Raw genomic sequence first — 14,338 nt, forward strand, 5'->3', positions numbered from 1 at the left:
GATATATGGTACATGATAAAGAGTCTCTCTTGGACTAAATTCTACTAAGCTTCCCTGAATTTTTCAACTAGATCTCCATTTTTGGACTTCATATTTAGAAACTCTGCATTGTCCCATTTTAGCAAAAATCTTGCAAAGCTGGTTTAGCTCACCAATTGTAACACTTGAAATACTCAGGAGATGAGTGAATGTTGTTGCTACTTACAGTCCCGACCTATTTGTCCTAGTACTTTTGTTTTACTCTGGTCCTTTTCAACTTTGTTTCCTATTTAACACAGATGACTTCTGTTGTAGACTCACAAGTTTAATTCTATATTATCACATTGTTACATGTCAGCAGTATGGGTACGACCTTTATTTCTATAAAAAAACAAATAATTAGTCAATATACCCTGTCTTTAATTTTTCCCCCCATCTACCGCCCTCCTCTCTGCTTTCCCACCCTCTGGTAACCCAATGTACCATGTCTTAATGTAATCTTTGTACAACTTCTATTTTCAAGTGCTTAAATGAGTACTATGTTGCCACAAAAATGTAGTAATATGATTAACCAGTCATTACAAAATTATTTCTACATATTTAAAAATCTTTTCCCTTTTCTTATCACCCTTAATAACTAATCAGGTTCCTCACCCATTACCATCTCCCAGGTATGTCTAATCACTATGGCCTGCCTTCAGTAAGAATCCTATTAGTTGCTTTAACCAATATCCCCCTTACTCCTGATATTTTCTCTTAGTAATTTTCTATGCATCGACCTGCACCCTGCTCCTTAATCATAAATTCCCGCTAGCCAATACTGTATTTGGAATCGAGTTCAATTTTTCTCCCCAGCTACAAGACCTATTGCATGGTTTGTTCATGCATTGCAATAGCTTTCATTGAATAAAGTTTTCCTTACTATAATTTAACTAGTAGAATCACCATAATTGACAGGGATGCCCAATAAAAAAAGTGTTGAAACTCATAGAGGCTACATACTCTAACCTCTCAATTAACTATATCTACAAGGCTAGCGAGGCTGGCTGCCTGTTGTCCTTTAAAAGGTATACACTTTTATATCTATTTTGCCTTGGCGGAGTAACAGTACACCCAGGAGTCATGGAGTAATAAACCAGGAGTACTTGAGGAGGAATATTTTGGCCATCTTCAATGTCTTTAAAATTTGTGTTTGCTTTGCAATGGTGTATAGATGGACAACTTTTGACCTTAGCAAGTGGATGGATAGTGTATGTTGCCTAGACTGAGTACACCTGGAGAGGCATGAGTTCGGATATTGACTTTGCCTCTTATAGTTGTGCGACTACTTTTTTCTATGTCTGAAAGTTGCTTCTCATAACAAAAGAATGATCTGAGTCTCTGAAGAACTTTTTTTTTTTAAAGTGGATATTCAGTCTAACTTATAACCAAAGTGGGATGACAGACCTCAATTAGTTAGTCATAGATTCCTCTGACCCAAGGAAGTGTGTGGTGTGTATAGATTTCCTATTTCAGATATGGATAAAAAGGCTGAAATGGTCTTTCACAATTGTTTCAAGCAGTGGCTTGCTATATGTCCCAGTTGTAGGAGACCTCCCAGGCAATTATATAAGAATCACTGTGACCTAGAATCCATGGAAGTTAATAGAAATATGCATATTTAATGAGCCGCCAAGTGCCAGGGGATGGACTAAAGAGAGACAAATTTGAGTGGCTCTGAGGACTATTATCCTCATCTCCCTACTCCCAACTCTTTTTGGTAGCATAGCAAACAGCTAGCACAGCAGTTTTGAATTAGCTCAATAGTAAAACAGCCAGATACCAGAAGATAAGCTCAAAGGTTCTCCAGCTGTGCTCTACCCCAGCATGCCTTCCTACTCAATGCCAAGAGAATGGAGGAGTTATCCACTCTGCTACGTCTCTGCTTGTGAGTTTTCCCAATAAACCCTTTATTTTACATTTACACTTTATAATGCTGTGGTGTGTGTGTGTCTTTGAATGATAAATTTACATAGGACATAAATAGTGTTTCTATCCACAAACTTTTAAGGCCCAGATGGGGAGTAGAAGGATCTATTCCAAAGAGGAAACAAAAGATTTGTAAACATTATTTCAAATAGATGTGGATAAATTAAAATCTATAAATATGTAATGAATTAGAAGGTTTCAAATGTAATATATAAATACATTGTAATAGACCTTACTCCTGAAGACAAAGGAAAATATTACAAAGCCTTTAGTGCATATAGATAACTCTGCTTTTCTTACCATTAGATTATGTCTGTAAAATCTAAATATGAAGTACAATAAATCACAATGCACAGAATTTCAGCTTGGTGAACAATGTTTCAAATAAAAGTGATCCAAAATGCTGGGAAGGAAAGCACATGTGTTTTCTTTTCAATGGGATTTCCATAAAGATGGTATACTTACTATAGATCATCCGAGCTCATACCAACTACAAATCTCATTTTATATGGTTATTGTGAGACCAACGATGAAACTGGCGTTTCTGTATGGCACTGGGTGGAACATTTGTGACTTCAATGCAATTCTGTGTTTTATGAAACAGTTTTTTTTTTTTTTGTTTTGGGAGGTCAGCAATCATGGTTAATAAAGAATAGATTGTGTTGATCCTGCACTTTTGCGTATCCTGGTATGTTTGGAAACATGAACTACAAGAGAGCAGTTGTAGAGGAATTCTGTCTTCTGTATTCTGTAGTACAGGCAGAGAGAGTTAGTGGAATTAAAAAATGGAATGTGGAATGATTCCCTGAGAAAAGAGAGTATCTTGGAAGTTACTAGCAGCTGAATTCATAGTCAGGTAAAGAACTCAAAGTCTTAGCGACAGTTATGACAGGCATAGCTGCTATTCACTTTAGACACTTTGAAAGAACTGAAATGATAATACTCGTCACTATTGGACTTATTAAAAATACATTGGGAGAAAAATTATTACTTCTAATATGGAAAATCAGAAATAGTTCCAGATAATGTAATTCATGAATCTTTAGGAAGAAACAGAATAAAGATAGCTAGAGTTTATTTTAGTGAAAAAAAAAAAATCTAACACTTCTTCAATCTTATGAAAATTACTAAAAATTTTAGTGGCATAACTTCAGAAATGATTAACGGTAGGGCTCAGAGGGCCAATGGCCATTGTCCTTTAACGGAAACAGAATTGAACCTGAGGCAAAGTAAAGGTTTAAATATGATGATGAACTTTGTTAATTGTTAAAGATTGGGCCAACCTTTTTCATCAGAAAGTCATGAAATTCCTTCCACTTGACGAGGCACTAATAATATTCTTGTTTAATTTTCATGAATGGTATACCTGTGCATGTTCTGTAAATTATAGTTATAATCTGGATGGATAACTTAGGTCCTCACAAATAAAGCACTTACATTTTTGTCATATTATTTGGAAATATTTTCAAATTATAAGGAGACAGTCCCAGTAAAATATAAAGAATACTATACAAAAATCAAAACTTTTTTGAATATTATTGAAACTTATCCATTGATTAGGTTACTAGGTAATAGCATTATATTTCTATAAGCTATTGCTAAAGACTTTTTACTTTTGTGAGTGGATTAAGTTTTTTAATTTATATACAATGAAATTCACACATCTTGGTATACAATTCTATGAATATGGACAAATGCACACAATTGTGTATTGCCAACACAATCAAGATACAGAACAGATCTATCACTCCAAAGAAGTTCCTCACGCTGAACTTTTGTAAACACACCTTTCCCCCATCTCCCAACTCAATCCTAATATATATACACATATACATATATATGTATATGTATATGTATATATATAGTTTTATATATTTTGTATATATTTTATTATATATTGTTTATATATATATATGTTAAGTAGAGTACAATATCACAGTTAAGAAATTAATGTAATCTATTGACCTTATTCAGATTTTACCAGTTTTATGTGTGTGTGTGTGTGTGTGTGTGTGTGTGTGTGTGTGTGTGTGTTTGTGTGTGTGTATTTAGTTCTATGGAATTTTATCACATGTATAGATCTGACTACCATAATATTCAAGATACAGAACAAGTCTATCAGAAAGATTTGTCATCTACCTCTTTTACAATCACAGCCACCTTCTTCAATCCCCCATCTACCTGTTTTCTAACTTCTATCAATCACTAATCTGTTCTTCATTTCTATAAATTGTCATTTAAAAAAATGTTACAAAAGTGGAATCATACAGTGTGTGACTTTTTGAGGCTGTCTTTTTCACCCAGTATAATTCTCTTGAGTTCCATCTAGGCATTTATCATTACCATTTTTCCTTTTTATTACTGATTAGTATTCTTGGTTAAGATGTACCACAGTTTAACTATTTGTCCATTGAAAGATATTTGGGTTGCTTTTGATTTGGGCAATTATGAATAAAGTTATTATGAATATTTATGTACAAGGTTTTGTTTTAATTTCTCTGGAATAATTACTCAAGAGTGTAAAAGCTGAGTTGTATGGTAAGCATAAGTTTAGTTTTGTAATATTGCTTTCCATAGACATTGAACCATTTTATATTCCTTCCAGCAATGTATGAGTGATTCATTTCTCTTGAAGTTTTATGTTTCTCTGCTGCTATAACCAGTTAATATTAGCTGACTTTAGAGCAGGTCAAGGAAATAAATAAATAACATAACATAACATAAAACAAAACAACAAAACAAAACAACAACAATAAACCCACCAAGGATTCCTCTTGTATTCTCCAGATGAAGAATTTCCTTCCCCACTCCTATTGCTTTAAAAATAAGGTTTCTCTGGGAGATTTTCCTTTTCAATGCCCTCTGTGTAGTTATGGGGCTCAGCTTGCTCTCAGATCAAACATGGAGATAAAGGAGAAAAAAAAAACTCTATTAACTCATCACTATGCTGCACTTCTTTCAAGTTTTGATATCCCTCCTCAATCTGTCTGTTATTATTATTATTTTTTAGAGTTTTTATGCCATTTCTCTTTGTATTCTGTCCAGAGTTTTAGTTATTAGCATTGTGTACTATAGGCTATTGTGACCTTACTTCATCTTGGACATTACTGGAATAATTTCACACAACTTTATGAATTGTCAAACTGTCAGTACATTTTCAAATATGTTACTGCTCCAGTATTCCCTTCCCCCTATCCCCTCCTGATCTCTTAGATTTCTCTCTCTCTCTCACTTTTTTAGCCAGCTGGGGAAGATATTTGTAAGTGTTCTAAAGTGAACAATGGCTGAGTGATAAAAGTCATCTAGCTGATGATCTTATAAATGAGACTACAACTTTTGAAAGTGAGGATAATGAATATTGTGAAATGTAGGATATGCCTTGAAACCAGGGCATATTTGTAATTCTTTAAATATGACTCCCATTGCAGTACTTAATAGCTTTACATTCTTCAATGGCAGATGATTAAGTAAAAGACTATAGAGGAAATTCTTTTATATATATAAAAATATGGTAAATTTGGTTTCTGTTTTTGTTTCCTCTGGTGTTCTTCCATTTAGCTTATCTTGGAGTGGAGAAAACCACTGCAATTTCAAAGGCATGAGCTTAATCCATGATATATTAAGGTGTCCAGATTCCTTCTGGGATTCTAGTCTTTCCCTAGAGAGATAATTAACCTCTGAAAGTAGTCACTTATGCAGTTTCATTTGGTGGCTTATTTTAAGAATTGATTTATCTCATTTACCTTTCTGACTAATCACTTCAGGCTGGAGCCATGATTGGTAAGGATATAGAATAAAAGGTGACCCTCACTGAGACATTTCAGCAATCGGAAACCCTAAGTAGTGCATTCCAGTATTCAATATTTAAGCTGTATGGTATCTTTTTAAATAATAATTCTAAGATACTTTTTTCTTTTCTGGTGTACTGGAAAGTGCATAAGGCTTCAACTCATGAAGTCCTAAGGATTAACTTTGCAACCACATCTACCATTTGCTGAATAAATTGCATTCAATAGTTTGTTATTATGAGCCATTTTTTTTTTTGTCAAGATGTGGTTAATAATATTAATCACAAAGGACTTTGTTCTGAGTTCTAAATTATATATATATATATAATTTAGATATATATACCCAAACAAAGTGGTAAACAGAGGCAAGCTCATATTACCAGAATTTGAGTTTATTTGGGAATAGCAGAGAAATTACAATTTTGGAAACTCATGCTCTAGTCAGCTTCAGGTGAGTCCATTGAGGGTTTGGGGCAGGCTTTATTTATGGACAAGGAGAATCAAGTGAGGGAAGTCTAGCCAGAATCTAAGCAGTAAATTCACTGGCTTGAGGAGGGGGAGAGATTCATGGTGGATATTCATTGGTCAGGAGATAAGTCTCAGTCTTCTGTAAATCAGGCACTTTGGAGAAATTAATCTCTCAAGTTCTGTTCTTCTGAGGGCACATGTATGAGAGTCTCCATTTTGTATCCTCTGTTTCCATTTTATATTGCAATTCTTTCACAGTATGTATAGATGATGTATTGTACATGTGATGTACTATAAATATATGCTCATATACAAATATTTAGCTTAACATTTAAACATATATTTAAGTGCTTTGTAAGATTTTAAACAACACACAAAATAAAAGAATATTATTTTTCTGTAAATAATTTATGTCTGAAGCACAATTATTTCTTTCTCAGTGGGAAAGGGAGGCTAAGAAATATTAGTAAATTCTCTGGAGTGGTTATTGGAATATTTACAATTTTCTATATTATATTTCTACCAGTAATATGTCTAGGTGATTACAGAAACTGAGGCTTCTCTCTGTTCCAGTTTATAGTTATATTTTGCAGTCTCTCTTTGAGGTTCTGAGTCTTTGTATTCACCATTCTAGAATCTACATATAAATTGCTGTGTACTGTCAATTTTACTATAATCAAATACATTTGAAAGCCAAACATCATGATGTTTAAAAAGGGACAGAGAACAATTATATTTGACAAACAATTTTTACATGACCTGAAAATGTCTTAGGATTAAACGTGATCCTTTTTATACTCTGATTTGCTTGGAAGTGTTTGTTTAGTTGAAACTTATGGAATCATATCACTTTACAGGCTGATTGAAAAAGTTGGAAAAGTCTCAATAAAGATTTTGAATTTCGCTTCTTTGTTCATTGAGATGAGAGTTCCCAACAGAGGAATCTTTATATTGAACATGTTAAGAGTTGTTACGAATAACATTATAATCATTTATGCAATTTTTATGAATACCCAGGAGATGATAATACTTTCCAGTTTTGGAAGAAGTATAGATTTATTGCTAAAACACTTAACATAACTATAATAATATGTTGAAAATGGAAAGTAGTTATCTTTTTGTTACATTTAGTATAAACAGAAGTATTAATTTTTTTCCTTACAGTTTAAAACTAAGGCTGTGGAAATTTTTGTGTCATTCACAGGGCAAATAAAATAAGTAATTAACACTGAAAAGTAGTGCCTTAGCATCTAAAATTTTTCCTAAATATGAATTTCAATTGACCATATTTTTAAAAATCTTAATTATCTGGATATTCATTTTTTCAATGAACACATAAACTGATGGAAAGTTTAAAGAACAAATACTAAATGCTAGTAAGTTAATATAATTTGAATTGTGTAATATTTCTCATTTATCTCCTTGATTGCTGTTTTAGGAAGTTCCCTTAATAGCCCACCAACCTACCACTCCAGCTTCATTTTTTTTCCAAAGAGAATTTGTTAGAATTTAAATCTTTAAAGTTTTTAAGAATAATTCAGAAAATTAAAGTTATTTTGGCAGATTGGTTCTCAAAATAAAACACATAAAAGAAGCACTATTTCTAAAAAGAATTGGAGCAGATTTGATGTTCTCTTCCTGAGAATAAATAACTTATGGAGACAGGGCAGTACCTTCAAAGCCTCTGTTTTTTTTTTTTTTTTTTTTTTTTAACGATGGTCCCATAACATAACCACCTCCATTCTGTCAAGTGAAAGATTTTACCAGGTTTAAATTAATTCATAAATGCTCTTGGAGAATAGTAAAAAGGCTGCCTCTCACCCCTGGAAGGGAAAAAGAAAAACATTGTTTTCCTCCCAAGCTGAGAGAAAATGAAGGATAGGCTCTTAAATCCCTAAGTAGAGTTCATTGTTTGATTTTATAAACCCAGTAGGTAAGGGTAACGTCATTGCTATAACATCGCATACACACACACACACACACACACACACACACAAAATTATTTTTTTGGCTGATTTCTTGTGAGAAGTCATCAAACAGGAGATGTCTTTGGCTAGTATTGTTATTTCCTTATTTTTTGGCTAAAAATAATAGATCAAAGTTAGCAACAAAATTAGTGGCAAAATAACATGATATATATAGGTAATGTACCCCATAGTTAAGAGTGTAGGCATGAAGTCATTGTTCCTTAATTCAAATCTTGTTTCTATAATTAACTAGCTATGTGACTTTGAACACCCTACTTAAATTCTTTCTTTTCTCTTTCACAAAAAAAGGCATAATAACAACGTATAACTTATAAGGTTTTTTTCAAGAGAAAGCTATGACTAAACGTGTAAAATACTGGTATGTATTTAGCTTTCCATAGATTTTAGATGTTTTTATTATGATCATCACTATTTTAATAATCATCAGATCATCATTATTACCAGCATAATCATTATTATATTATGAATTTCTGTTTTATTGGATTATATTAACCTTTTATCTGAAAGTATCACTTTTGTTCCTATATTTAGTCAGGGAAAGTGCATGTATTTGTGTATTGTGTTTGGATAATTAATAGTTTGTTCTTTAGATTCTCAAAAGGCTGAATAAAAGAGTAAATTAATATATCATATTGAGCAATACATATACATTTATATATTAATTATTAGAATTGTATGTTCCAAAAATCACTCAAAATGCCTTTAAAACATTAAATTAAAAAAATTTAAGTTTAAACATTTTGTAAGAGGTTCTTAGATATTTTAAGCATCTATTTTAAATCTAGTAGTCCAGCTCATTACATAAAATTTACTGTATATTTAAAGTAAAATGAAAATTTGCAACTAGTCAAGTGAGAAATTGAAAGGGAATAAAAAAATTAAAATTTTTCATTTATAGTTGGCATACAATGTTATGTCAGTTTCAGGTGTATGACATTGTGATTAGACACTTATATAACTTATAAAGTAATCACACCAATAAATTTAGTACCCATCTTACACTATCTGTAGTTCTTATTCCAACCTCCCTCCTTGTTTCGTAGGACACTGATTTTCTTTAATTTTAAGTTTGTGAACTTGAAAATTAGTTTTCATGATTATTCTGACTTACTTGATTAATCTTGATATATCCTTAATTCTTTTGAAAAGGTGTGGGACCCAATTTGTATTTTTCATTCTTTGCCAAAGACTGAACCATACATATATTATTTTCATTATTCATGATGAAACCAGGCAGAGATAAAACCACTGGACACTAGTTTTATCACATCATTCTTTGCATTTATTGTATATCCTGCCCTCTTAGATTTGGTGCTCTCTAATCCTTAAGCATCTCTTGTCAATTAAGCTATGAAGAAGTCATCTTGCTTGTCCCTATATTTTTTTCAGGGTAGAATTCAGAACTTAATGTAATGTTTGATTTTTTTGTATGTGTCCCCTGTATTTTCTTAGAACATTGCTGTTTATTTTGCAAGCAAGGGGTCTTGACTTAGCACCATCGATTACTAAAGCCATCTCTGGTCATCACTGTTTGACACCATGCCTGATCTTTTGAAAAATTCTTTGATAGTGGATCTTTTCTCTGTTGCATCTTGTTCAGAATAGTTCAGACAATCATCTGAAATAAAAATAGTATGAAGGACAAAAGAATTCTTTTCTTTTGTTAAATCCCAAATGCTGTTGTTATTCTGCTCAGATGCCCTTGGATTCATTCTTAACTGTCCTCTCCTTCATCACCCCTCTCCTTGCTTTGGTGTGCTTTTTCATCTTCTACAGAGGTCAGCCCTCAGTTTATCAGATCTACTTTGCTCATATGTGCAGAGACCAAAACTCTCCTGGAAGGGGAGTTTCCTCTAGCAGTCCCTTAGCCAATGACTAACCCTATGAAAGTATGAGAACCCACCTCCTTCACTCAGGTTGGGACAATTCTGAAATGTAATACTCCAGAGTTCTGCAGTAGTGAGCTGAAGGTATCCTCTGGGACATTGTATGCAGTTGCAGCCTTGGGCACCTTTTTCTTTTCTCTGTCATATGTTCCCCACTTCCCCACCAACTTCCCTTAGTGATCTCTCCTGAGATTATTTTCTTAATACAGTACTAGCAAAAAAATCCTCTTCTTAAGGTCTGCTTCCAAGGAGCCTTACCTAAGACAAACTATAAGCACATGACTCGCTTCCAGCCATGTCCACAATACATTTCTAAAGAGAATTCAGAATAGTTTTTACAACTGAATAAGTGTTTGCACTACTATTATTTTAGATCAATACCTTCTTAAAACCATGATTGGTATTATACAAACTAAGAATAAGTCTAGTGATTCTCTTCTGACTATAATCGATGAATTTATATTCTCGGGAAAAAAAAGTTAGCCTGATTGCAACTCTTGTAGTTTGCGTATTCTTTGATAGTGCAGTTATGCTTCCCACTTTGAGGAACAGGAAATCTTATTTCTGAAATGTTAGAAACAATACATGAATTGTTAACTTTTATGTATTTTTTGATTTTTGGATACGATAATAGTTGACTGTTAGTCAAAACAGATCAAAATGACATTACAGCATTTGTTGTTTATCATGTACCATAGTAATACAAATATTTAGAACTGGAGTCTGTGCACAGAAAGCAGCCAGCTGGAGGCAGAGAAACTTGCAGACTAAGCTGACCCATAGTGGTCCACTGTGGTCCAGAGAGTGACTGCCACGGGCATCCTGTATACCCAAGGAATGTGAGCTGTAACATAAGGAAACTCCTGAATCTGGAAAAGCTTTCTTCTCTTTTGGTCTTTCAGCGTCCCTTCAACTCCCTCTATCGTCAAAGCCTGACATTGTACTAACTGGCACATGAGAGATGCAAAATAAATGTTCAACTCAGGGCTTAATTTTGCTTTCAGAGTTGTTAAAATCCATTCTCCTAGTCACATAAGAAGTGGGAATCTGTGGAATACAAATCAGTGATACTCTTTGTTTGATTTAATGAAAGGACTATTTTGAAATTCTTTTCTCTTTTTATCTTTGGTGGAGTCATAAAGCTAAATGTGATATTGTATATCTATCACACAGTAGCAACTTCTCATTTTACAGATGAAACGTTTAAGAGTTAATGACTTGACAAAGGTCACAGGGCTTTCTTGTGACAGAATCCATGCATGCAAGAAAATCTAGGCATGCAAGTATCCAGACATGCAAACTCTTTCTGTGAAGAAAGAAGGTGGAGGCACAAGTATGGTATTAGTTGGCTATCGCTGTACAAGTCACCTTAATATTTAGTTACTTGAAACAGTAAGCATATAGTTAGATCATGATGTTATAGTTTGTCAGCTTAGGTATGGCTTAGCTAGGTAGTTCTGGTTGTGACTGGACTCTGTCACTCATCTGTGTTCTTCTCTGGATTGGTAGAGAGCTTTATTGAAATCAGTTGGGCTACCTCATCTGTGGGCCTCAGCTTCGACAATTACACTGACTTGAGACTATAATTCTGCCTACCACAGATGGTTAGAGGTCCAACATTTTCTGTGAAATGTTGTTATTTCCCCACTCCCCATCCCTGGCAACCAGGGCATGTTGCTTATCTTGTCTAGTTTCATAGTTGAGAAAAAAAAAAAGATTTGAAATATAGGAACAATATAGATAGAACACACTGGAGTTGGAAGAGGTCACAGATGCTGTAAGTGCACTCCGCATGTCATCTGCAAACAGAACAAAGGAGAACCAAAGTCTATTTTGTGAAGGTGGCCTCAGGTGCAAAAAAGTTAGTTTAAAATATTTGTTTCTGGAAAATGCATATGAAACAAGAACTGGGAAAAGCTTTATAACTGTTCATAAAAATGGTACAAGTAAATATAGGAAGTAGAAACAAGGGAAATCTTAGAGGGATGTGAATGTGGGGAAGTGACAGGATGTAGCATGAAGAGGCTTTTTTTGAGGGTGAGTGATGGAGAAGCTGTTCAAGAATGACACTGAGTTTGTGGGCCTGGAAGGAAATGTCCCCCAGGTAACTGAGAATCTTGATAGGTATAATTAATAGGGCAAAAAGTTAACAATATGAATATCTGGATCTCTCACTCACCAACTTATTATATTTTAATTTGTTTTCTTTCAAGTTTTTCAATGTTTATCTGTAGTTGTGCAGCTGAAGATATAGAGTTTTCTTTATACAACCTTCCTGACATACATTTTCTTTCATTTTCACCTGTGGCTTAAGCGTTGGTTTTGGTGGCACTCAAGTGAGTGACTGTTCCTTCTCAACAATTTGTGAACTGGAATGAATGGTTTGTAGGAAGTGTGAAATCTTTTTTATACCAATAGCTGTATTTTACCTTATATATGTTTACCTGTGGAATACCTTTTAATTTTTCTAACTATGTGCGTAATTTTCCAATTATGTGCTGTTCCTACCCTGGTATAGGAATAGCAAACACTTGCCAAGAGAAAGGCAAGCATGTTTGATACTGTTGTTTGAGAACAAATAAAACCTAAGTATTGAGAAAAGGAAAACTTGGAATTTGATTAAGAAGTGGGAGGGTTTAAGTGACACTCTAGTGCCTTGGGCTAGAGTTTCGAAAAGTTGGCATGGGAATTGAATCCCCCAGTGCTCAGGCTTATGAAAGAAGACAAGAATAAACCTATTTTTATCCTCTAGGCAACAGCCTTTCTCTGCCAAATTTCCCAAGACTCATACAATGTGAGCATCCATCCCAAAATGATTAATGCAAATTTAGTAATTGTGCATATGGATCATTTCTCTGTCACCCATTTTATCCATAAAATGTGCCTTTCTCTCTATGTATGCATTGCTCATGTTTTGTGCCATTCACCTGTTGCTGGGGGCATAGAACAAATTACCTCTTTGTGTGAGGCTCTGGGAAAAAGAAATTATCACATTTGTGGCTGGCACCCACTACTAAGCCGAGCATGTAATTATTTGAATCAGAATGATTGTAGTTACAGAGTTAGATTTATCTTGGATATCAGAAGGATAGCATATGAGGTCTGGTCCACAGCTGGACAATTTTCCGAGAGGGAGCTAGGTGGGAGGATATAGGCCTCTGTTAAAGAAGATAAATTTTTGGCAGCAAAGGCACGTTTCTGTCGAAGCCAATGAGACCTCAGGAGTTCTGGCTTTTGTAAAATTTTAAGTGAAGTGAGTACAAGTGCAAGGTTTTGAGTTGAAGATCCTGGGGAAGTTAATCAGAAAAAAGAAGTATTGTGTTGCCATACTCACAGTGTGAACTCCCCCAAAGCACTTCACACAAGACCCTCAAACTTAATCAACCAACATGGCTCAGGAGTAAACTAGAAAGCCCCACATGCTTGTGATATCCCTTTCAAGTTTCCAGGAAGCATTGATGCCTGCCTAATAGGGCCTGTCTGGAAACTACTAGCTCCTATTCAGAGGGCACAAATCATCCCGAGGCTGTGTTCAGTCAAGGCTTTAAACTGACAGTGTAAGGTAGACTAGCCATAGTAAGGTATGCGCCTCCTCCAAGAAGCCGTTTGCTGGTTAAACATCCCACTGCTTGCTGACACTCCCATTTACTAACCCAAGAGGCTATATATTAACAATACACTCTACTGCTATGTTATAAAAGAGCGTCTACTGAATTTCTCTTGTACATCACAGGCTGTCAAGCAGATTTCCTGAAAAAAACATGATCTTTTAAGTGCCAGTAAATGGTGGTGAATTAAAAACAAACACTTATAAGTAACACATGGCTACTTATAAGTGCCACCAAAGGATGTTAGTCATAGAGAATACAGTGACCTAAATGCATCTTTTTCTCAAACGTTTGGCAGCTACACTTTTTGAAAAGCAGTTGATTTGAAACTTCATTTTTAAGGAAGTTTGACAATCTCCTCTTCTTACTTTAAAATAAATTGATAAAATAATAATAATAGTTACAACAAAATACAACATACAAAAATAGAAGATTTCTGCTGATAGGATTAAATGGGAAAATTCCCAAAGGCATTAAAATGGACCAAAAACAAAAATTACTAAGTGTCCTGGGTAGCGTACCTTTCCTGGTTTTCTGATTCTATTTGGTCTTGCTCCTTTTATCTTCTTTGAGCTATTTAGTAATGCAAATAATTCTTGTCCATAAAAATAAAAATTTGTCCAGTAAGATGCAGCTGATTATTTCCCTATGGA

At 34.1% G+C, this 14,338-nt stretch overlaps 1 long non-coding RNA gene across 1 annotated transcript in view; it reads left to right on the top strand.

Moving 5' to 3' along the window:
• The first annotated feature begins 1,762 nt into the window (after positions 1-1,762).
• LOC111737375 overlaps positions 1,763-14,338 on the top strand; it is an 85,987-nt gene continuing 73,411 nt past the window's right edge. The window contains exon 1 of the long non-coding RNA XR_002779421.1: positions 1,763-1,906. This is a non-coding gene — a long non-coding RNA (uncharacterized LOC111737375). The remainder of the gene's footprint in view (positions 1,907-14,338) is intronic.

Source organism: Pteropus vampyrus, unplaced genomic scaffold, assembly GCF_000151845.1.
Source record: "Pteropus vampyrus isolate Shadow unplaced genomic scaffold, Pvam_2.0 Scaffold26, whole genome shotgun sequence".
NCBI lineage: Eukaryota > Metazoa > Chordata > Mammalia > Chiroptera > Pteropodidae > Pteropus > Pteropus vampyrus.